Consider the following 24,429-nt stretch of genomic DNA (forward strand, 5'->3'; position numbering starts at 1 on the left):
TGATTTATTAGATGTTAACGATATCTGAATACTGTCCTCAATAACAGTGCTGATAAACAATAGCAGTTTGTGGAGATTCTGGAATGCTGGATAACAGTAGCAGTGCTAATAAACATATTCAAAGCTCCTGCATGTATAATATCAACTGAAGCAATCTTTTCTTCCTAAATAGTATGGATATTTGACCTGACTTCTGCACTCAGGCTCAAGTGTCTGTAATGTGAAGACCCTTTTACATATCAGTCCAAAAGCTAATTCTTGACTTCACTGACTGTGTCTGAAGTATATCCTTATAATACAAAAATCATATAATGTTTTACATGCCTCTTTAGCCTTGGTTTCCAAGCCTTGTCTTGCATGTGCTTCACAGTCTATTATTTATCTAGCATTCCATTGCAAGTACACATATCTTTCCCTTGAGAAAGGAAGATTATGTAGCTCTCTGCACATCTCATGCTTAGCCAGCAAAATTATCTTTTCCTTTTTAATGAAGTGCCCTTGAAACTAAACACAAAATTATAAACCAGCAGCACAATAGCAATCCAGCGGACCACACCGTAGTTGTCAGTACAAAAAGTTTAATGGTAAGCACTTTCGGCTGAGACTCCAGCCTTCATCAGACAAATTTACAAAGACAAAAAAATCATTATATAGCTGTGCTATTGCTCCAATAATCCAATTAAACAATTAACTAAAACAATTAATGAATCCTAAAATCTTAAAATGCACTTATAGCTATACACATTTCTATAATAATACATGCTTAAAATCAAATAAAATAAATGTGCTATTGTGCCTATTATAAGCCTTAAGCTTTAAAATACTTGTAATAGATGTTGAATCATTAAGACCAGGGAATTGTGTGGCATTTAACAAAACTTGTCACCAATATTCCTTAGATTCCAATATTGTTTTCCAGGGACCTTTCTTAGGAGACGGTAATACTTGTTCTAATATAATGAAAAGGAAATGATGTGTGGGGTTGTCGGATAAGTGTCTATACAATGCATTATTGTGAGATTTCTTATTTATCTCATAAACATGCTCATATATGCATTGTCTTAATTTATGCTCTGTTTTGCCTATATAATAGGCGGCACAGTATGAGCAAATCGCTACATCTACCACACCAGATGTATTACAATTATATTTACCTTTTACATTAATCTGAATTCCCTTAATCAAAATTTGCTCTCCTTCTAATATATAGGCACAATGACTGCACACATTGCATTTTCTCATTATGCCATTTGTTGTATACCTTATATTGGAGCATGCATTACACCAATCTTTTAAATTATGGTCCCTTTTAAAAATAAAGGAAGGTTGCATGCCCAAAATTTCAACTAAATATGTATCACCATTTATACATGTCCAATTTGTATTTATTAGACTCTTTATGTTCCCAGAATCTTGTGTGTATGTGGTGATGAAAGCTGTATTACCAAAAATATGTGTGTTATTACTATCATGATTGAGGTGTGAGTTAGTTACTTCAACTGTTGTTGTCCCATGTGGACTTTCTTCAGCATCAAACACCTGCATGTCTGTTATATTGCTATTATCTAATAATGGCTTATAAAAGCCCGTATTTCTCTTATGCAATACCTCAAGGAAAATGTTATTAACAAATTGTGTCGGATAATCTCTGTTTAAAAACATATTCATGATATAATGACATTCATTCACAAAGTCATCAAATTCTGATACCATTCGAGCTGCACGGACCATTTGCCCTTTAATGACTGCCTTTTTGACATCCTGAGGATGGTTACTAGTAAAATGCAAAAATTTCTTTGAATACGTTTTCTTCCTATGAATATTTGCCTTAATGTTACCTTGTATAGAATTTTTCGATAATAAAACATCTAAGCAAGAAATGCTATCTATGCCAATATCATGGGTAAATGTCAAAAAATCAGTAGAACCATTAATATATTGCATAAAATCAGCAATAATTTCTATAGATCCATGCCAAAAAAATGACAGTACATGTCTATATATTGCATAAACTGTGATTGAAAAAGATAATTGAATTCCCACACGGCCATAATAACATTAGCATACAATGTGCCCACCGGGGAGCCCATTGCTACTCCTTTGATTTGTTTGAAATAATGGCCATCGTGGTATAAATAATTGTTTGTCAATACCAATTCTAATAAATGTGACAATGTATTTACTAAACACATACATGAAAATATAAGTCTGACTCACACCTATTATTCCACCTTAATGTACTATAGTGAAATCACTAGGAATACTCTCAGTCTATCAGCTCCCCCTGAGGTCTCTGATGAACATTTTACAGGGACCTTCTTTTGTAGTTAACTCATATTTGTATTACTATCTACTGTAATCCGGTTTGAATATCTGCAGATGTGATCTATAGATAGTGCTGTCCTTTGTGGTCTAAAAGGTACTGCTAGCTAAGACCTCCAGCAACTTGGCAGCTGATTTACATAATTCCCAAATAGCTTTAACAGTTCCATATGCAGGAAATATACCTGCTCCAGTGATTAGCCCATTACCGAGATCCATAATCTTTACAGTCTTTAAGTCTAAGTTTTGATGTATGTGTGATATATCTTTTAATATGTGGTTTCTAAAACTTATTAGGCCAGGTAATTCTTTCAACCCTACTGTTCCAGAAACAGCATGGAGAAAATGCCATACACACCCTCAATCTGTCTCTGTGAGTCTTCAGTTAAGTTAGACACAGTGCGACCTGTTAACCCTGCCTATTTTTCTTCCCTATCTCTGTGTGCTGTAAAGGTAAAATTACACTGTTTATTGCCTATGTTTTCTACCTTATGAACTGATGCCTTATTGTACCATGATGTCTGTCTCTTATAGCAAATGAAACCTTTTCCTGTTGTCCAAAGATATAAATTCTCAGACATTGTACTGTTTAGTCCATTTTGTTTTTCATTATATAGCCTATCAAGCATGATGGCTATTTTTTGAAGACTAACTGAAATCGGCAATAACTGGTTTTGAAACATAATTACCATATACTCTATTAACTTGTGTCTGTAAATGTTCAGCTAGATTTGTTAATAATTCTATTTACCTTTTTAATTTTTACATGCTGTAATACGTCTGTCTTTTTAATTTGTGTCTTAAATATCCTGTAAATATTTATGAGCTATAATAGTTTACTAAATCAGCTCCTCAGCTGGTCTACCCACCATCTCCCCCAAGAAACTATCATCTTAGGTGATTTCAATATTGACTGGCAATCCTGTTCTGGCAACAATCCAACCCATCATGTACACCTTCATGGCTTCACCCAACTAGTCCAGTCACCAACAAGGATAAATAAAAACTCCAGCAAGCACACTACCCTGGATTGGATACTAATCAGTAAGAACCCCCAGTCATATATAACAGGCTGCTTATCAGATAGCCTCAGTGATCACTCCCCAACATTCCTACTCAAAAAATACCTGTACCAAGCTAAACCTGTCATCTATCATCAAATACGTAAAAAAATAAACTTTAACCCACTCACATTCATCTCATCCCTCAAAGAATGTAACTGGCATGCTCTAAAGTACCTCAGTCTAGATGACGCAGTTGAATTTTTTAATACTACCTTCTTGAACATCCTTAATTACCATGCCCCCATAAGATTTTCCAGAACCAAAGCACAACCCTCCCCATGGCTACAGAAAACCACTAAGTCAAAAATGAAAAACAGGGATAAAGCCTGGGAGCACTGGCGCAAAACCAAAATCCCCGCAGCTAGACAGAAATTCGTAGAACTACGCAATAGAGTCAAAAAGCTAATAAAACAGGACAAATTCCAATACAACCAGTCTGCCCTAGACTCCTCACAACACAGCCACAAACTATTCTGGTCCTCCATAAACTCCATCCTCCACCCAGGTAAAGTCAGTACCCCTCCTTCTAACATCGCTCACTCCTCAGAAAATATTGCTACCTCATTCAACACACACTTCACCCAAACCATACTATCACTAGCTAAACAACACAACCCCCCTCCCCTCCAACCCACACCTTCAACTAGTAATCTCCCCACTGCCTTCTCTTTTTCTCCTGTACCTACCTCCAACATAAAAAACTCTTAACTAAACTTAAACCCACCAAATTAGCAGCAGACAACCTCCCAAGTGAATACCTACAAATCGCAGCTGATGCTCTGGCCTACCCAGTATCCATCTTGATTAACCGATCTCTGTCAGAAAGTTACGTTCCCACATTGTGGAAAGTCTCACATATAATTCCCCTCCACAAAGGCAGACCCTCTGCAGAACTAACCAATTACCGCCCCATAGCTATTCTCTCTCCACTCTCCAAAATACTAGAGAGATGCATACACTCTCAGGTCTCACACTACCTCCTTACTAACAACCTTCTTTCCAGTACTCAGCGTGGTTTCCGACCAAACCATAGCACCACCACTGCCTTACACTCCTTTACTAACACTATCCTTCAGCATAAAAACAATGGCCATCTCTCCTCTGCTACTTTCCTAGACCTATCTAAAGCATTTGACATGGTCCCACACAAACAACTTATCTCTGTCCTCAATAACCTATCCATCTCACAATCAGTCACCAACTGGTTTCAGAGTTACCTGTCTGACCACCAACAATCCGTTGTATGGCAGAATGACATATCTCCCCAACTACCTGTCTCCATAGGGGTTCCCCAAGGATCCATCCTTGGACCCCTACTTTTCTCTGTTTACACCAATAATCTAGCCTCTGCCACCAAACATGGCACACTCATCCAATACACAGATGACTCAACCATCATCTGCTCAGCCCAGTCCCTACCCAAACTGCAAAAAGTCACACAGGAAGTCTTTTCCTCTGTTGAAACATGGTTATCCAATGCCCAATTAATACTCAACCCAAACAAAACTAAACTACTCATCTTCCAACCCACCAAACATACTCAAAACAACTCTCACTTTAACATCACAGCAAAAGACAACACCACTATATACCCAAATTGCTAGGAGTGGAAATAGACAATAAACTAAAATTTGACATTCACATATCCATGACCATAAAAAAGTCCACAAAAAACTAGGAGCATTATACAGAAATAAACAATTTCTCACCAAAGCAGCAAGAATTTCAATAGCAAATTCCCACCTTATCTCCACCCTACTTTATGCCTCTCCAGTATATACCAACCTAAGGCAATGTGATCTAAACAAGCTAGAGACCTGCTACAACAAAATCACCAAATTCACCACAGGGGCATCCTACCGTAGTCACCACTGTCTCTCACTTGCTGAACTAGGCTGGCTTGAACTCCCTCACCTCCTTCAGTGGTATCAACTCTCACTCGCCCACAAACTAGTAAACCATCCACTAAATGTCCCATCCCTCCAGAATCTACTCCAACCCTATCGCACCACCAGACCACTAAGATCCAGCAACAAAAATCACTTGCAGATCACTAAAGCCAATAACTCTGCTGGTGAAGCACTATTCTCTTGCGCCATAGCGAAATTATGGAACTCACTCCCACCCACAATTACCTCCATACCATCATGCACCAACTTCAAAACTTTATTAAAAGCGCACCTAAAAACATGCTGGCTATGCCCTTGCAACTCCCACTCTAATATCATCCACCCCATCCAACTACTACCTTTCTTTCACCTCCACTAACTACCTTGATGATAGCAAGCTCAGATGCTCATGAGCCTAGTACTTATTATACAGCAGGAACTTCTCATTGTTACATTTGTTAATGCTTGTTATGTACTTCACAGATAAAGATTCTAGTTGTCTACCGATGTACTATGTTCTTCATCTGTAAATATGTTGTAAGTAATTTCTATGTTAAATTGTTAATCACTATGTAATCCAATGTAACTACTGTCTGTTTATTTTACTGTGGAGCTTTTCTCCCCAGGCCTCCACTGAAAATGGACCCACGTCCAGTCGGACACTCCCGGTCAACAAATTTAAATAAATAAATAAAAATAAAATAAACTAAAACCTATACTTTCTGTATTTCAGATCTATACCTTTGCATACTTTGTCAGTGTCCTTTTAACTTTCTGTTTAATGTACAATAATTATGTAAAGTACACTGTAATCTGTAAATTAATTAACAAATTAATCCTGTTCTGTTATGCTTTGTTTTTTTTATTTATTTATTTATTTATTTATTTATTTAACATTTGTTTACTGGGAAAGTCCGACTGGACACAGGTCCATTTTCAGCAGAGGCTCGGGGAGAAAAGCTCCAACAATATGAAAAACAAACAAACATTATACCACAAGAAAATTACAGAGTACAGATCAACAATTAAACTGCACATTGCAAAATATAAATAACTGAAAGAGATGATACCTTAGCAATTTTAACAAAATTTGTACATCAAAGAGTATACGGTATTATACAAACTAGACCAGCATATATATATATATATCTATATATATATATATATATATATATATATATATATATATTAGAAAGCACAGTATGATATTTTTGAGGAAGACTTGAAATGATTTGAGGTAATAGAATAGCATATATATATTAGAAAACCCAGTATGATATTTTTGAGGAAGACTTGAAATGATTTGAGGTAATAGAGTTAAGTATATATAGAGATGGAAGAAGGCATAATAGGATAGTACTGCACAGTGTAGATCTAAAGAAGTCAGCGGGTGTCTATAAAGAGTGGAGAATATAGAGTTAGTCCGGTGGGTAGCAAGGGCAAAGCCGGGACTTTTCTAAGCGAGTAAATAGAAGTTTTTTAAATTGTACTATGGTGCAGATGAAAGTGATGGAAGTGGGTAGTTTATTTCATATTTTAGAAATGATGTTAGAGAATAAGGATTCTCCAGCTGTGTTGTTAGCTTTGGTGGATTTAACTAGGAGTTTATCACTGAAACAGAGTGTTATAGTGGTGGTGTATGGTTGTATGAGATCTTGAAGGGCTGGAGTTTTATCTGGTTCATGGAGTATTATTTTATGGGTGAAGGTTAGTTGCTTGTATTGGAGAAGCTGAGGAAATTTTAGCCAGCTTAGTTGTCTAAGGGCTCTGCAATGGTGTGTTTTGTAGGGGAAGTGTATAGCGAATTTGACTATTTTATTGTAATATGAGTCTAGTTTAGTAAGTTCTGATTTGCGTAGGTTGGTTACTATATGGGAAGCGTAGAGTAGGTGTGACAGGAGGTGTGTCCGGTCAATGGTAGCTTTTGTAGATCTGGTTAAAAATTTCTTGTTTCTGTAAAGGAGGCCTAATTTTTATGAACGTTTTTGATAGTTTAGATAGTTTGCTACGTGGATATCAAATTTTAGATTGTTGTCAATTTCGACCCCTAGCAGTTTGATATGTGTCACAGGGGTGATAATAATTTTGTTTTTGGACTCTAGGGTGAAAACTGGGAGTGTTGTAGGTGTTCTTGAGGGGTAGAAGACGAGGAGTTTGGTTTTATTTGGGTTTAGAATGAGTTGAGAATTGGTAAGCCAGGATTCTGCTGATAGAAATGAGCTCTGGGTTATGGTGTGGAGGTCCTGTATGGTTGGAACAGAGCATATGAGGGTAGAGTAATCTGTGTCTTGTATCATAGATGCTTGGTGAGTGGAGGTGTGAAGTTGGTTGGTAAAGATGTTGAACAATAGTGGTTCTAAGATCGAGCCTTGTGGGACACCTAGGGAGACTGTGAGGAGAGTGGAAAGGTGATGTTGCCTCAGTACAGCCTGTTGTCGGTCTGATAGGTAGTTTTGGAACCAAGTAACAGTGGAAACACTAAGGTTTAGGGAGGAGAGAACTTTGATCATTTTGTTGTGGTTTACCATATCGAATGCTTTGGACAGGTCTACAAATATGGCGGATACAAATTGCCCTAAATTTCTAAGTTGGTTGACTGTATTTGTAAAGGACATGAGAGCTGTAAGTGTACTATGATGGGGGTGAAATCCATGTTGTGTGATTGATAATAGATTGTGGGTGTTAAGGTATATTGAATAACTGGCTGTTAAGGTATATTGAATAACTATTGCAACCTATTCTTTAGATTATTTATTTTAATAAGCCTATTTTGAATAAAACTAATGACTGAATAATGTGATGTGTGATGTAGCAATACTGTTTACAAATAATTCTGTCACTTTACCCTTAATGGCTAAATCATGTGAAGTGTGGTGTAAATGTATATTGTAACAGAGTATGAATGTTGGACTCTGAAATTTGCCTGAAATGCACTATACTGAACTCATAACTATAAAAGTCATATTCTGAAACCTGAGTGAAATTTACATTAATATTATATTCTAAAATTTGACTGAAATGTACTATACTGAATGCATAACTTAGTATAAATATCATATTCTGAACCTTGAGCGAAATTTACATTAAAGTGATAAATATTTATACTGAACATTTAAAGGACCACTACAGGAAAATGATGAAAAAACATATATTTTTTATCTTGTCATGATTTACTGCACCTCCCAAAACTGCCTGCAGCAAAATAAGTACTCATTCCTAATTTTATTTTATTTTTTACTCTTGTTTGCCCTCTTGGGGCAGACATTGTGAGCGTCTGTATTACAACGTTGAAACGTTGTAATATCAAACACCTAAACAATGACCCATATTCATTGAAACACATTTACGCAAATCAATGAATACTTACAGTGCAAAAATACTCTTGCCCCGCTATCCCACATAACTAACCTAATTTAAAACAACCCCACCCATGTAAGGGTTGATCAGTTTGTTGTGGTTTACCATATCGAATGCTTTGGACAGGTCTACAAATATGGCAGATACAAATTGCCCTGAATTTCTAAGTTGGTTGATTGTATTAGTCAAGGACAAGAGGGATGTAGTTTTATTTATTTTTATTTATTTACATTTGTTGACCAGGAGTGTCCAACTGGATGTAGGTCCATTTTCAGCGGAGGTCCGGGGAGAAAAGCTCCACAGTTAAAATAAATAGACAGTAGTTACATTGGATTTACATAGCAATTAACAATTTGATTAACAGAGCAATTAATTACAAACATAGTTACAGATGAAGAACATAGTACATCAGTAGACAACTAGAATCTTTATCTGTGAAGTACATAACATACATTAACAATTATTATAATAAGAAGTTCCTGCTGTATAATAAGTACTAGGCATATGAGCATCCGAGCTTGCTATAATCAAGGTAGTTAGTGGGGTGGAAAGAAAGGTAGTGGTTGGATGGGGTGGGTGATATTAGAGTGGGACTTGCAAGGGCATAGCCAACATGTTTTTAGGTGCGCTTTTAGTAAAGTTTTGAAGTGGGTGCATGATGGTACGGAGGTAATTGTGGGTGGGAGGGAGTTCCATAATTTGGCTATGTTACAAGAGAATAGTGCTCCACCAGCAGAGTTATTGGCTTTAGTGATCAGCAAGTGATTTTTGTTGCTGGATCTTAGTTATCTGGTGGTGCGATAGGGTTGGAGTTGATTCTGAAGGGATGGGACATTTAATGGATGGTTTACTAGTTTGTGGGTGAGTGAGAGTTGATACCATTGAAGGAGGTGAGGGAGTTCAAGCCAGCCCAGTTCAGAAAGTGAGAGACAGTAGTGACTACGGTAGGATGCCCCTGTGGCGTATTTAGTGATTTTGTTGTAGCAGGTCTCTAGCTTGTTTAGATCACATTGCCTTAGGTAGTTATATATTGGAGAGGCATAAAGTAGGGTGGAGATAAGGTGGGAATTTGCAACTGAAATCTTTGCTGCTTTGGTGAGAAGTTGCTTATGTCTGTATAATGCTCCTAGTTTTTTGTGGACTTTTTTTATGGTCATGGATATGTGAATGTCAAATTTTAGTTTATTGTCTATTTCCACTCCTAGCAATTTGGTGTGTTTTGTTGGGTGTATAGTGGTGTTGTCTTTTGCTGTGATGTTAAAATGAGAGTTGTTTTGAGTATGTTTGGTGGGTTGGAAGATGAGTAGTTTAGTTTTGATTGGGTTGAGTATTAATTGGGCATCAGATAACCAAGTTTCAACAGAGGAAAAGGCTTCCTGTGTGACTTTTTGCAGTTTGGGTAGGGACTGGGCTGAGCAGATGATGGCTGAGTCATCTGCATATTGTATGAGTGTGCCATGTTTGGTGGCAGAGGCTAGATTATTGGTGAAAACAGAGAAGAGTAGGGGTCCAAGGATGGATCCTTGGGGAGCCCCTATAGAGACAGGAAGTTGGGGAGATATGTCATTCTGCCATACAACGAATTGTTGGCAGTCAGACAGGTAACTCTGAAACCAGTTGGTGACTGATTGAGAGAAGGATAGGTTATTGAGGACAGAGATGAGTTGTACTATGTCGGGGGAAAATCCATGTTGTGTGATTGATAATAGATTGTGGGTGTTAAGGTATATTGAATAACTATTATTACCTATTCTTTAGATAATTTATTTTAATAAACCTGTTATGAATAATTCTGTCACTTTACTCTCAAAACTAATGACTGAATAATGTAATGTGTGATGTAGCAATATTGTTTACAAATAACTCTGTCACTTTACCCTTAAACTAATGGCTAAATCATGTGAAGTGTGATGTAATTGTATATTGTAACAGAGTATGAATTTTATACTCTGAAATTTGACTGAAATGTACTATACTGAACTCATAACTGAGTATGAAAGTCATATTCTGAAACTTGACTGAAATTTACAATATTATATTCTGAAATTTGACTGAAATGTACTATAGTGAATGCATAACTTAGTATGAATATCATATTCTGAACCTTGAGCAAAATTTACATTAATGTGAAAAATATTTATACTGAACATTTAAAGGACCACTACGGGAAAATGAAAAAAACATTTTTTATCTTGTCATGATTTACTGCACCTCCCAAAACTGCCCGCAGCAAAATAAATACTCATTCCTAATTTTATTTTATTTTTTACTCTTGTTTGCCCTTATGGGGGCATACATTGTGAGCGTCTATATTACAATGTCGAAAAGTCGTAATATTGAACACCTAAACATTGACCTGTATTCATCGAAACACATTTACATGAATTGATGAATACTTACAGTGCAAAAAAACACTTGCCCCGCAATCCCACATAACTAACCTAACCTAAAACAACACCACCCCTGTGGGGGGCTTCACCCCCACACCCCCTGATGTGGTGGGCTGTGCCCACCACACTCCCCCCTAACTAAATATACCAACTCCAAGATCGCACTACAGTGGAGAAAAGGGCAACACCATATAGCTGCCCAACTACATTTTTGCCCTGGAAGTATTCATCGATTCGCGTAAATGTGTTTCAATGAATACGGGTCAATGTTTAGGTGTTCAATATTACGTTTGGATGTTTCAATATAGAACCACATTGTGATTCCTTTGGAAAGGTAAATCTGTCCCATAATGCACAGATTGTGAGAATCAATAACCCTACTATTTGTTGTCAGACTAGACTTCCATTCACTTAGAATGGAACAACTGAAAAAAACTGCCAAGTCTGAGAGTCTGCAGCTCATGTGTCATTGACTGGTAAGCACTGAGGTTTACAAATGTTGTTCCTACTGATGTACTACACATTCTCTGAAAGAAGCTTGCAAAAGTGTCAACAAATTACTGAGATAAAAAAATGTTCACAAGGAACAGTTTTGCAAGTTTCAATTCCTGTGGAAGTTACTCCTTCCATCTTCCCTCCTTCAGTGGGCTAGAGTCTCACATGTCCAGCTTGGCTGCATTCAACTATTTAGTCAGCTTTGCACAACAATAAATATGAAACAAATCACAGCCTGGTGTGCCACTAAAACCGTTCCCTCATATGTCTCTTCATTTCTGAATAGCATTTTCTAGGAATAAAAAAAAAAGCACACACATCAATCCAGAGTTTAGGCCAATCTATCTATTTCTTAAAATGCGCACAGTAAAATATTCAATTTGTAATGTATTCTGGCTGCTCACATGGTTATCTTTGCATAGTTTTTCCCTTATAGCATAACCTGAACTTAAAGTATTTAATGCTAAGCTTTACAACAGTTCTTGGTTTCTTAACAGTGACCTCCCAAGCCTCTGATGTGACCCAGTACTTTCTGTTACTATTGCTTTATGTAGTTTGTCTTAGTTGTATACTTACATGCCTCTCATCCTCTCAGCAACAGACTCCTGGAGACAACTTCCAAATCAGATACTTGTATTGAAAGAGTACCAGCAGCTATAGCAATTATATTATACTCCAAAACAATGTCCTTAAACATAGTACTGACAAACACAAGGAAATGTATATGTCTCAATCAAGCAATGATAGAATACTTTCTGCTACTATATAGATGTAATATTCTGCATGATTATTATTATTGTCCTTAAAGACCTGTATCCAAAATCCCAGTCTCTCCTTGTTTCTTGAGCTTCCCCTGTGTTTCATCATTATAGTTTTATGCTTGTGCTATGTATAGGAGTCTTAACTGTGTAGCTCTGAAATGCCTATGCCCTGTTCTACTGGAATAATCAGTTTATCCCACTTGACTCTTGCTGTCTTCCCCTCCCAGATAAAGACCTTCAGCTCTTTATTAACTGCTCCCACAACTTCTCCTCTGGTTGAAAAAACATGACAGACTTGTGTATAAAAATAAAAGAACTAAAAACATTTTAACTGCTTGTATCTTACTATCCATATCCATATAACAAAGCTTCCATTTTCTCAGTTTTTTTGTATTATCTTTTGTTTAGTCTCTTCCCGCATATCCTTAGCTGCCACACTAGAATCATTTTTAATTCATACTCCTAAATATTTCATTTTATCATGTCCCCATAAACATGGGTATTCCTGCACCAGTTCATTTGCGGGTACATAATTTACCATGATTGCCTTTGTTTTAGCTTCATTAATATTACCTCCCAAAAAGATCTGAAACTGTCTCAAAGTGCTCCACAACACTGTAATGTCTTCTTCTGGTTTTGTAAGGTACAAAATAATATCATCTGCAAATAAAGCCAGCTTTTCTTGGCTACCATACCAATTATATCCTTGAATTTCTAAGTCCCTTATTTTCTTTGGTTGTTGTTGTTGTGTCTTTCGGCTTATGGGGTCGCCACAGTGGAACTCCGGTCTGCTAATATTTGGTAGTGGATTTTTACATGCCGAGTTACCAGCCCTGATGCACAACCTTCAACGAAGGCATGCCCATTCACGCATGCCTCCACACAGAAGACGCTCTAGCTGAGAATCGAACGGGACAATGTCTTGCTGTGAGGCGACAACACTACCGCAGCACCACTACAGCGGGTTTCCCTTATTTTCTTTGGTAATTGTTCTAAATATAATGCAAACAACACAGGGGAAAGAAGACACCCTTGCCTGGTTCCTCTGCTGAAGCAGAAATTTTCAGAGAAGACCCCACCCTTTCTAATTTTCCCCTCCGATCCTTCATATATTCTCCTAATCAACCTTAGAATTTTTTCAGGAAATGCAAATGCTTCCATTGGCCTGCTCATAAAGTCCCAGCTTACTCTGACAAATGCTTTCTGTGCATCAAGACCCACCACCAACAATGATATTTTTTTTACATTCTGCTTCCCTCTGGATCATCAGTGTTCTGTTAATGTTGTAAAATGTTTGCCTCCCCTCCATAAAACCACATTGATCCATATCTATCAGTTTTGGCATTACTTTTGTCATTTGTTTACCCATTATAGACATAAATGCTCTATAATAATGGCTTAGTATTGAAATGGGCCTATATGAAGCTGGATCTGATGGATCCTTTCCCTCTTTAGGTATTACAGCTACTATTGCTTTCTTCCAGGATTTTGGTACTTCTCCTCCTCTTAAGATACTGTTAAGTAAAACCTTCCAGATCTTCAGCAGTTTTTTTTTCTTGCTAGCTTCCAAACTTCCACAGGAATGCCATCTATTCCTGGGGACTTTCCTGTAGACTGGTTATATATCACCATTTTTATCTCATCTCCTCCTATCTTAATGGTTAGTAGTTGAGCCTCGTCTACCTCTAACATTGGCATATTTAATTCTTCCACAAACATTTCCATTTGTATCTTATCTTGATTTTCATATTTCACTGCTTTATAGAGACTTTCATAGAATTTCTGAAATATTTCTAATACCTCTACAGGATCTCTTGTTACATCCTTTGTTATAGGCTCCCTAAGTTTAGTGACAGCCTTTCCTACCTTCTATTGCCTGAGAAGTTGTGCTAAAAGTTTTTGTGCTCTAGTGTTATTATCAAAAAGTAGTTGTTTAACAGCTGTCCTTTTAAGCTCATGCATATTATCGAGGTAATCCATTATTTTCTGCCTAGCATTCTGCAGTTCGTCCTGTTCTTGTTCTGTGAGATTCCCCCTATTCTACAGTACTTTAACATTTGTCAGTCCCTCTAAATAATTCTTGTTACTTCTTAACCATAACTACCTTTCTTTTATTTCCACCCTATTTTTAAACTCCACCTTAATTTTATCCCACTCCCTAGTTATATTTTCAGAAGAAATTTCTATACTCTCTAACAGCTCCTGAATAATCTCCACAACCCATTTGTTAAATTCTTCTCTTTACAACAGATAGGTGGGAAAGTGCCAGTGTCTCGTTTTTATTTCCTTACCATGTGTTTTTATTTTAGCTATCACTGGTGCACGATCTGAAACAGTTATTGGGTGGGTATCAAGACCTTCAATTAAATGCACATATTCCTGTGAAATGTAAATTCTGTCTAGCCTAGCCCAGTTTTTATATCTTGGGAAATAATATGTAAAGTCACTCCGAACTCCTGGTACTGAATTCACATCTTCTATGCAAAATATTTTCATAAATTTCTTCAAATATCTACCCTCCTTTGTTATATTTTCTCCTCTGTACCCCCCAGACACATCTTCACTGCTGCAAGACAAATTCCATTCCCCACCTATAAGTAATATTCCTTGCTGAAAACTGATTATTTCTCCTGGAATTTTGTTAAGCTCCATTATAGCAGTTTTAGGTGGAATGTAGATACATGCCAGTGTAATTGTCCTCCCTTGCCAGTAGCCCCTTAGCACTACAAATCTGCCACTATTATCTTTTTTATCTTCTTCTATCAGTATTGGAGCTCCTCTTGTAATTAATATAAGTACTCCTCTTTTCCTTTGTCCCAGATATTCTGCTGAATAACCATCCTGAAAACCTTTCTTTATCATAGTCACATGCTCTCTTCTTTCAAAGTGAGTCTACTGTAACATAGCTATTTGCACTCTACATTTTTGAATATAGTTCACTACTCTTTCTTGTTTGTATTTATCTGTGAGGCCATTTACATTTAAAGACATTAAAGAAAGGATAATTGTATTAAAAAGTTATTATTCCCACCTTTTATGTATTACACCTTTTTTGTTAAATGTCTAGTTGCAGTTTTTGTGTTGTATGCATACACTGTTTGGCAGGTTGAACTTTTATACAGTTGCTTCTTGCTATATACATTTGAGCCTATGTCACATCTTATAAAACTTTTTATTTTATTGAAAGTCGTCAAACAAAAAAAAACACCCCAATACCCCCCAAAACCTATTTACTAACTTAATACTAACACACAAAACTATGTACACCTTCAAATATTGAAGTTTTACCCCTCTTCATCTGGCTTTTCCCAGTTAGGGGTCACCACAGCAGATCACCTTGTCTGCTCATGATTGGCAGTGGAGTTTTATGGTGTCGAGTTGCCAGCCCAGCGCCCAACCTTCCACAGAAGGCACACACATGCATAGGGCCAATTTAGAGTGTCCAATCCACCTACAGCATGTCTTTGGGGTGTGGGAGGAAACCAGAGCACCCGGAGAAAACCCATGCGACCACAGGGAGGACATGCAGACTCCACACAGAAGGCACCCCACCTGAGGATTGAACCAGAGGACCTCTTGCTGTGAGCCAGCAATGCTAACTGCTGCACCACCATGGCCACCCAAAGTTTTACCCCTCTAATAGGAACAAAAGTCCCAAACTGACAGCCACACTCACAAACTTGAGTTAACCTAAAAGAAAGGTCATCCATGCTAAGTTGCATGGTGCAGCCTGTACTTCTACTAAGTGCTGATTAGTTTTCCTTTATCTTTATAGCTCTCCCAGCTGGGAAAACCACTAATGGTTTCAGAGAACATTCTCTCCTAGCCAATTTCTATTTTTTTTTTCTCAGCCAATCACTCTCCACAAGACTATAGTCAGTTTCTCTTTATTAGATTGCCTCTATGGAGACATGTGAACCAGGCAGCCAATTTGTCTTGATCAGATTGTTTTCAGAAACATGAAGGCTATCTCCAGAATTCTTACTGAGCATACATGCATTTGCTAGAAAAAAGCTCCATAATATTCAATGTTCTTTTTCATTTACTTGCAGTCTCTTACAACTAGTTACTAAATCAATCTAAGGTCTTTAATGCAATCACTTTCCCATGCAAAAATGAGAAAAAGAACATTCATTTTTTGTTTTACCATGCTTTTTAGCCTGGCTTTTTTATACATTGCAGTGCCTACATTTCTTAAAACTGAACGAGAAGAGAGAGAGAGAGAGAGAAGGGAGAAAGAAAAGAAGAAAAAAAGAACAGCAGCCCATTTACAATCTCCATTACATGTAAAAATAACTGAAAAAATTTACTTTATAGCATGTAAAGAAAACCACATCACAAAATTGGTACTATTTAAGAAAAAAATCTTTGCTTAACTTTCTCCCTCCTGTTCCCCTCCCCAAAGGACTTTTCTGAGCATTAATGACATAAAGCAACAAATTGAAAAAGTCCAATATTTCCAAATTTTCTTGTTCTGTCATATTTCACAAATATAATTATTGTTTTGTAATCCATATTAAGTTACTGGTTTTATTAATGTTCATCTCCAAAATCTTGTCGTTGCTTCATTTCCAACATACTCTCAGTTCTTCTAGTCAACTCTTGTGCTCCCCTTCCTTCTCTCCAACATTTTCCATTGAAAATTTTAAAAAGGTTTCCCATGTGTCTTTATTACCAAAAGAACAAGAAGCAGAATCTCCTTCTGTTTCATAGCTTACTTTTTGTTGGACAAACGTTTATATTTCCGCCTTAGTTTCATCAAAAATTATTTTGTCCCTCCAAGAAAGAATACCTTCAAGACAGCTAGGTATGGCAATTTGACTCTCACACCTGCATCTTCACATTCCCTGAAAAGTAGAATAATGTTTCTCCTCTTCTGTTTGGTGTACGATGAGTAATCATTCTCTACAAACACTCTACTGTCTCCCACTTTTAGTACTTTGTCCTAGTGCCACATTTTTGCCAGAATCAGTTCCTTCTGCTGGTAGGATTGTATCTTTACAATTAAAGGTCTAGGTTGCTTTCTTATAGCCATGTTTAGAGCATACAAACAATGTGCCTTTTCAACTAATAACTATTGCTGTGGAATACCAGTCCAGTTACATATTTGTGCTTTCATAAAATTAATGCAGTCTGCTCCTTTCAGCTTCTCTGGTATAGCTGAAAATCACAGGTTTTCCCTATGTGCCCTGTCCTCTAATTCTATTATTTTTTGAAACATCTCTTCTTGAGCAGTCTCATATTCAGCCAACCTTTTCATAATTTCAACCTCTGATTTTTGCAGCTTTATCATCTCATCTGAATAGTTTAAAGCTTCTTCCATTTTTCCAGCCTTTTGTTGTTGTGTTGATATACTCCATCAATGTTTATTTTAACCAGGTCTGTGTGCAGTTGTCTTATATCTTCCTGTAGGTTCCTAGAAGTCATGTCTGAAGGTTGCATTCCTTTTTGCTGAACAGCTGCAGCACTTTCCCCAGTCACTGTTTCTTCCTCACTTTTTGTAACTGATTTTTTCTCAGGTCTTTGTGTTTCTTTATTCCTAGCATTGAGGCAGTGCACTTACCAGCCAGTTACTGAAATCTACCTGTAAGCAGAAGTCTACTGGCCTTCTCTACCGAGTTTCTGTTTTCACACTGGGAGAGCTAAAAATAAGCTGTTACTTAATGTACAGCCATCTTGGAAGTCCCATCTGTCCATAAACTCTTGTTACTAAAGTCTAAAACAACAAATAACTCTGATGACATGTCCATACCTAGTATAGAGAAATTACACTTCAAACTGATAGCTGCTCTGACCCTTTAAATCATGACAAAACTGCATTTATATCCTGCTATAAATGTCTGTTTGTAACTGAAGTTGATTTGTCTGTATTAATCAGTACATGATTCCATAATTTTTCTGTAAACAATGAAATATTGTCATTTCTTCAAACCTTAAACAGTGACAGATAAAGAATCTGGTTTGGTGCTGGACTGCCACACCCTTTATAGATAAGCTGAAAATCCTTTTTTATAAAACTAGCAACAACACTGACTTGAGCTATGCAATGTGTTTCTTCTTTTTTCTTCCCTGAAACTCTGGTAATAATATTGACTTGAGGTAAGTTATGCATTTCTTCTTTACTTTGCTCTGAAATCTGTATATTATTCATGCTGGTGTTTACTTTATCAGACTGATTAAAATCTGCACTCTGATCCCTCTTATCCCCCCTCAGTGCAATATTTGCACTGGCTTCTGAAAACAAGAATCTAGAATGTATTACATTCTAAACATCTGTATAAGAAATATTGTGAACTTGAGACATTACAAAAGTTTTCTTTCTATTTGGTCCTGAAATTTGAGTACTATGTACACTGATTGTGTTTAAGCCTGTATTTACCATATTGCAATTTAACTCTGTACCTGGAATAACATGTAAACTAGAATGTATTACATTCTGAACATTTGTCTTTGAAATTGCACTATGACAACTCTGTGGGCAGGATTCACGAAGGCTTGCACGGAGTCTAAGAGTAGTGTAAGACTCCATGCAGCCTTCGCGATCCAGGAACAGCCCAAAGTCCGTGTAAGAGACCAGCTAAAACGTCTCTTACACGGAGTGGGCGTGGATAAGCTAATCACCTCACTTGCAGCTGAATAGCATGCAAGTGAGGTTGATTAGCGATCCAGGAAGCCCAAAACAGCCCGTGTAAGAGCCGTTTTAGCTGCAGAAATGTACTCAGTTGACAACTGAGTACGTTTCTGCAAAAACCACAATGGAGCCATGTCAGCTCCAAATAAAGGGTGCATATGTGTCAGGCAGCATGCCAACGGCCAAATATGTGGCCATTGGCAAGGTAACCTGATGCAAAAGTAATAAAATTATAATTTTTTAGCGCAGCCCCGCGCAAACGGGCTGCACTGTATAAAACATAAAAATGAAGGTTATAAACCCACAAATGTGGTTTTTATGCAATACATGGATTTACAATGCAGGGACCAGCAGACCAAAAACAACATGGCCACCGTTTAGTGGTTGCTAAGGGGGGAAGCTGAGTCTAAGAGATGTAACTAAGCATTAGTAGGCAATCTGATGCAAATGAGTGTTAGGATACTGAATTCCACTGTCACATAACAAATGAGCACATTCTGAGTAGTGTAAGAGCTACAGAAGGGGGAGGAACAGAGTAGGAGATAGGTGACATCACAGGGGGGAATGGCAGAAAGAAATGCAGTTCATTGGAGGTGAAAGTTACATGACAGATGTCAGACACATATCATGGAAAAAGGAGTGCCACAACATAAGCATGGGAAAGTCAAGAAATGGAAGGTGTACACTGTTGCCTACACCAAAGTTTCTTGCTGGGCGTGCATGCGCATGTGTGCGCGCCATGAAGCGCGAGTAAGACAGTGTGCACGTGAGTAAGGCAGACTGAGCATGTGGGAGCGTGTTGGTAGATGTTTAACACTGTTTGTGTGGGTGTGCGCGTGTTTTAACCTGAATAAGCAGATTCTGAACCGTGTAAGCATGTGTGCGCGCGTGTAAGCCACTGTGCGCGTGTTTCTGCTGGTATACACGCTGCTCCCCCCTGAGGAAACAGAAAGGAAAAAGGAAGCAACAGAATTAGTAGGAAGCTAGCAGGGAATACTGCTGGAGCTAGCAGGTGAAAACAATTAGAAGCAGGCAATTACACAGGCAGAATAGTAGCTCAGCCCAACACTTAAAAATCTGCAAACATCAGTGCAAGATGTTTCTCTCAAGAGACACTGCAAGACAGGAGTAAGCTATTAGAAGTGAAAACTGAAAAAGCTGAACTCAGAGCAGAAATGTTAGGGCTGCCATAGCTGTCATAATGAGACATAGGTGACTTGCTGAGGGTGGTGACAATGCAGATGGTGCCAGACAACCCACAGTGAGGAGACAGAGAAGAGTGTACAGGCCCAGGGTCACCTACCACGGGTTACATGAGCTGGAGATAGTAGAGCGCTATAGAGTGGACAGAGACCTCCTGCAGCAAATAGTGGAGCTGTGCAGGCCACGCCTCACACACAGAACCAACAGAGGGGAACCCATCCCAGTGGAAACCAAGGTATGTGTTGGCCTAAGAATACTAGCAACAGGTACCTTCCAGAGACCAACTGGTGATATGATGGGGATATCACAGGCATCAGCCTCCAGGGTACTGCACCAGTTCCTGGATACCATGTCAGTACATGTCGGTGATTATGTATATTTCCCCAATGCCCGTGAGGTATTGGCCAGCAATATGCGTCTCTTCCAGCAAATAGCGGAATACCCTGAGGTAGTGGGTGCAATAGACTGCATGCACATATGCATCAAAGCACCAGCCAGTGAGCGGGGTAGGGCCTACATTAACTGCAAGGGCTTCCCCTCCATCAACTGCCAGGTCGTGTGTGATGCCCAGGGCATAATAATGAATGTGTGTGCTGGCTGCCCTGGGAGCTACCATGATTCCCACATCTGGCATTTGACGAGCTGTACCAGACATTTGCCAATGGGGACATCCCACATGGACACCTAGTGGAGGATGCAGGTTATGCACTGGAGCCGTGGCTGATGACACCCATCAGAAACGCACACACACCTGAACAGGAACGCCATAATGAGGAACACGCACAAACACGTAATGTAATAGAGCGTGTGTTTGGGCTGCTCAAGTCACGGTTCTGGTGTCTGGACACATCTGGTGGAGCCTTGCAGTACACACCAACTACATGTACCCAAATTGTCATGGTATGTGCTATGCTACATAATATGATCTTGCGAAAACAGCTGCAGCAGGACCAGCATAGGGCTGGGCCAAACAGCCCCCCACCATTGCCAAGGCCATCACAGGCAGAGCGTGACTCGGAGGAGGAACAACCTGAGCCTGCCCCGGTAGGCAGAAGGAGGCGTGCCCAGTATGCCCTGGCCTTGGCAAAGAGGCAACGCATAGCACATACACTCGCTCAGTAGGAACCCTGGGAATGATACCCCCTCTGACTCACTCAAATAATAACAGGGATGCCTAAAATGACATGACCTGCTCACAAACATGTACAGGGAGCGTAATATGTGCATCCGACAGAGGCAGCCCTGCAGCACCACCTGAGGCATGAATGCCATGTGTTAAGTAATGTAACACCATGTACTATATGCACACCTGAGGACCCTGACTAACATCCTACCCTCACCAAGCATCATGCCACAATATGACAATGAGATGATCAAGTGCAATAATTGGCTGAAGTATCGCAGTTAGTCAAAGCGGATCCAATGTGTGCCAGCCTGGGATGACATGCTGAGCATGACATGATGCTCCACCTGCTAGGACTGGTATGCACCTATCAGTGCAGGCCGTATGGATACTGGCAAAGGCTGTTGTTACCCACAGCGTGCCCTGAATAGGTAAGGCTCAAAACACAAACCTACCTCCATAGGTATCAGAAGGGATAAGAACCTAGATGTAATGCTACCCAATGCCAGAAGTCGAAACAGCAAGATGCATGCAGTCTAAACTCACCCAGTATGGAGAATGTTGATATCTGTGTTGTAACAGAAAACTGGGTCAAGGCTCACAACAGCACCCTAACACTACCAGGTTATACCTCATACTGTGCTGTACAGCCTCAAAACATGGAACAAGCTACAAAAGGAGGGTGACTAGCAATAATTGTCAAGGATAACCACACCCCCATGTTGGTACCACAACAAGAAGCAGCATGGACTAGCCATGGTCAAGTAACAGTGGCTAAAACTGCCCCCCAGTTTATAGCCTGCTACAGACTACCATCCCAATGCCAGGAACTGCACCTGGCCAATGCTGGAATACATGAATATATCAAGTCCTCCAAACCACATCATATTGGGTGACTGAAAATACCCAGACATAGACTGGGAGCATTATACTAGCCCCAACACTGTAGGACAAAAGTTCATAGAATCCATAAATCAAAATGCCCAGGAACAACGTACCACTCCCACAAGAGGGGTAAGCATACTGGATGTGATAATCAGCAACATGGGTACTGGATGGCAAGACGAGAAGTGTATTGCTCACTGGTAAAACCAGACCATAGAGTAATCACACTGGATATACAAATCCTGACCACAGTCCCTGGCCAGAAAACCACAGTGAAAAACATGTGTAAAGCAATATTTGCACTCCTCCAAACTGATGTGGAATCCATTAAAGGTCCTGTGCAGGTGCAAAATATGGGCCACACCTCAGAACCTGTAATACAGCCATTCCATGAACACTGCCAAGAATGCTTGGATTATGCAATCCTAAATTAAAACAAGACACAATGCCATACACGAGGCATCTGGCATGGTGGACACCAGCCATAACCAAACTATGCAAGAGAATGAGGAAGCTACTACATGATAGAGCAAACATAAAAAAGAAGTAATCACTGAGCAGTAGTATGGCAATAAAATATGTCCACACATACAATCCACTAAGGCCAGCCACAACAAGTTGAATCTGTGAATCTTGAGGCAATGTTACACCTGCCCCAAGTACACAGACAACCCCAACTCCCCCAAGAAATACAAATATATGTGAGAGATGCAACCATCTATCCAAACTGGAGGCTGAGCTCCCTCAACTCAGTACTCCCAAAACTAGTCAGGAGGAGAAGGTAACCACACACACCACAAACCCAGTCCCACATAGACCTATCACAACTGCAAACCAAAGACATAAACACAGAAAAACATTCCCAGAGGCCCAAATTACAAACACACCACACCAACAGAGGCCTCCAAAGCAGACACCCAACAAAACAACCTTCAAACATAGCACATGCAACACATAGTACACAAAGCTGGTGTGCCAAACAGTCACAGGCCAGAAGGAGAAACAACATGCCTGATACAGTTGTAATAGGTGAGTCCATAGTGAGACACACTGCTGTCCCGCACACCAGACTGAACAAGGGAAAGGGTACAGTAAGCTGCCTGTAGGCTGCCACAATACGCCACATAACACAAGTATGCAGGTCACCCCAAAGCAAGTATAAATATGATGCAGTCATAGTCCATGCTGGTGTGAATGACCTGAGATGTACCTCCCCAGACTACATGAAAAGAGACATAGATGAGCTCTCTGATTATGTAGTCCAGGCTGGTATGACACTGACCGTTTGCAGCATCCTACCCTCACCAAGAATGATGCCACAGTACAAACACGGAATGATCAGTTATAACAAGTGGCACAATTACTGGTGTCATTCCAAGGGGATCCAATGTCTGTCTGCTTGGGATGTCATGCTTGACAAGTCACGCAGCTGTTCCAGGGATGGCTTGCACGTGTTACCCCTGGGTGTCTGGATATTGGATAAGGCTTTTGCCACCTCCATAGAGCCTTTCGTAGGCTAGGCTGAAAAGACTAACCCACCACCCTACAAAACATAAGTGGAAAGAAACATAAGGGTAATGCTGACCAATGCCAGATGTGTAAACCCCAATATGCATGCTCCCGAGGCCATCCCCAGTATGGAGAACATCGATGTCTGTGCAGTGACAGAAACCTGCTGCAAGCCTCCTGACAGCACACCAGCACTACCAGGTTATACCACATATCATGGCCCCAAAACCTGGAACAAAACATAAAAGGAGGGTGAGTATCCATATTCAGCACAGACACCCATACGTCCAGGTAACTGACAATGCACAAGGCATTGGAGTCCACCCATGTGCAACTAACCATAGGCAAGACTGCTGTACAGTCTGTAGCATGCTACAGACCACACCCTCACACACAGGAACCCCACCCAGCCATCCTGAAGACACTGGACAGTATGAATGTCCCACCAAATACCAAACAAGGTACTCACAAATTACCACATAGGTGGTAAACCATTATGTATGGAAGGAGTAATCAGGGACCTAGGGACACAAGTGGACAGTAACCTGTTATGTGACACTCACATTGCCAATGTGGCTAGGAAGACTGTCTACATTGGACACCGTATCATGAAAGGATTCACATCTATGCCAACAGAGGTCATTGTGCCCCTATACTGTTCTATTATCACACCCATAATCTAGTACAATGCCTCATATGGGATGTACCTTACCTGACACCTGCAGCAGTTAGAAAGACCTCAAAGGTACCTCACCAAGAAGATAAAGGGTCTCAAATATATGTCATATGCTGCCTGGCTG

This window comes from Protopterus annectens, chromosome 14.part0 (assembly GCF_019279795.1).
Source record: "Protopterus annectens isolate FY-2018-M chromosome 14.part0, PAN1.0, whole genome shotgun sequence".
Lineage (NCBI taxonomy): Eukaryota > Metazoa > Chordata > Ceratodontiformes > Protopteridae > Protopterus > Protopterus annectens.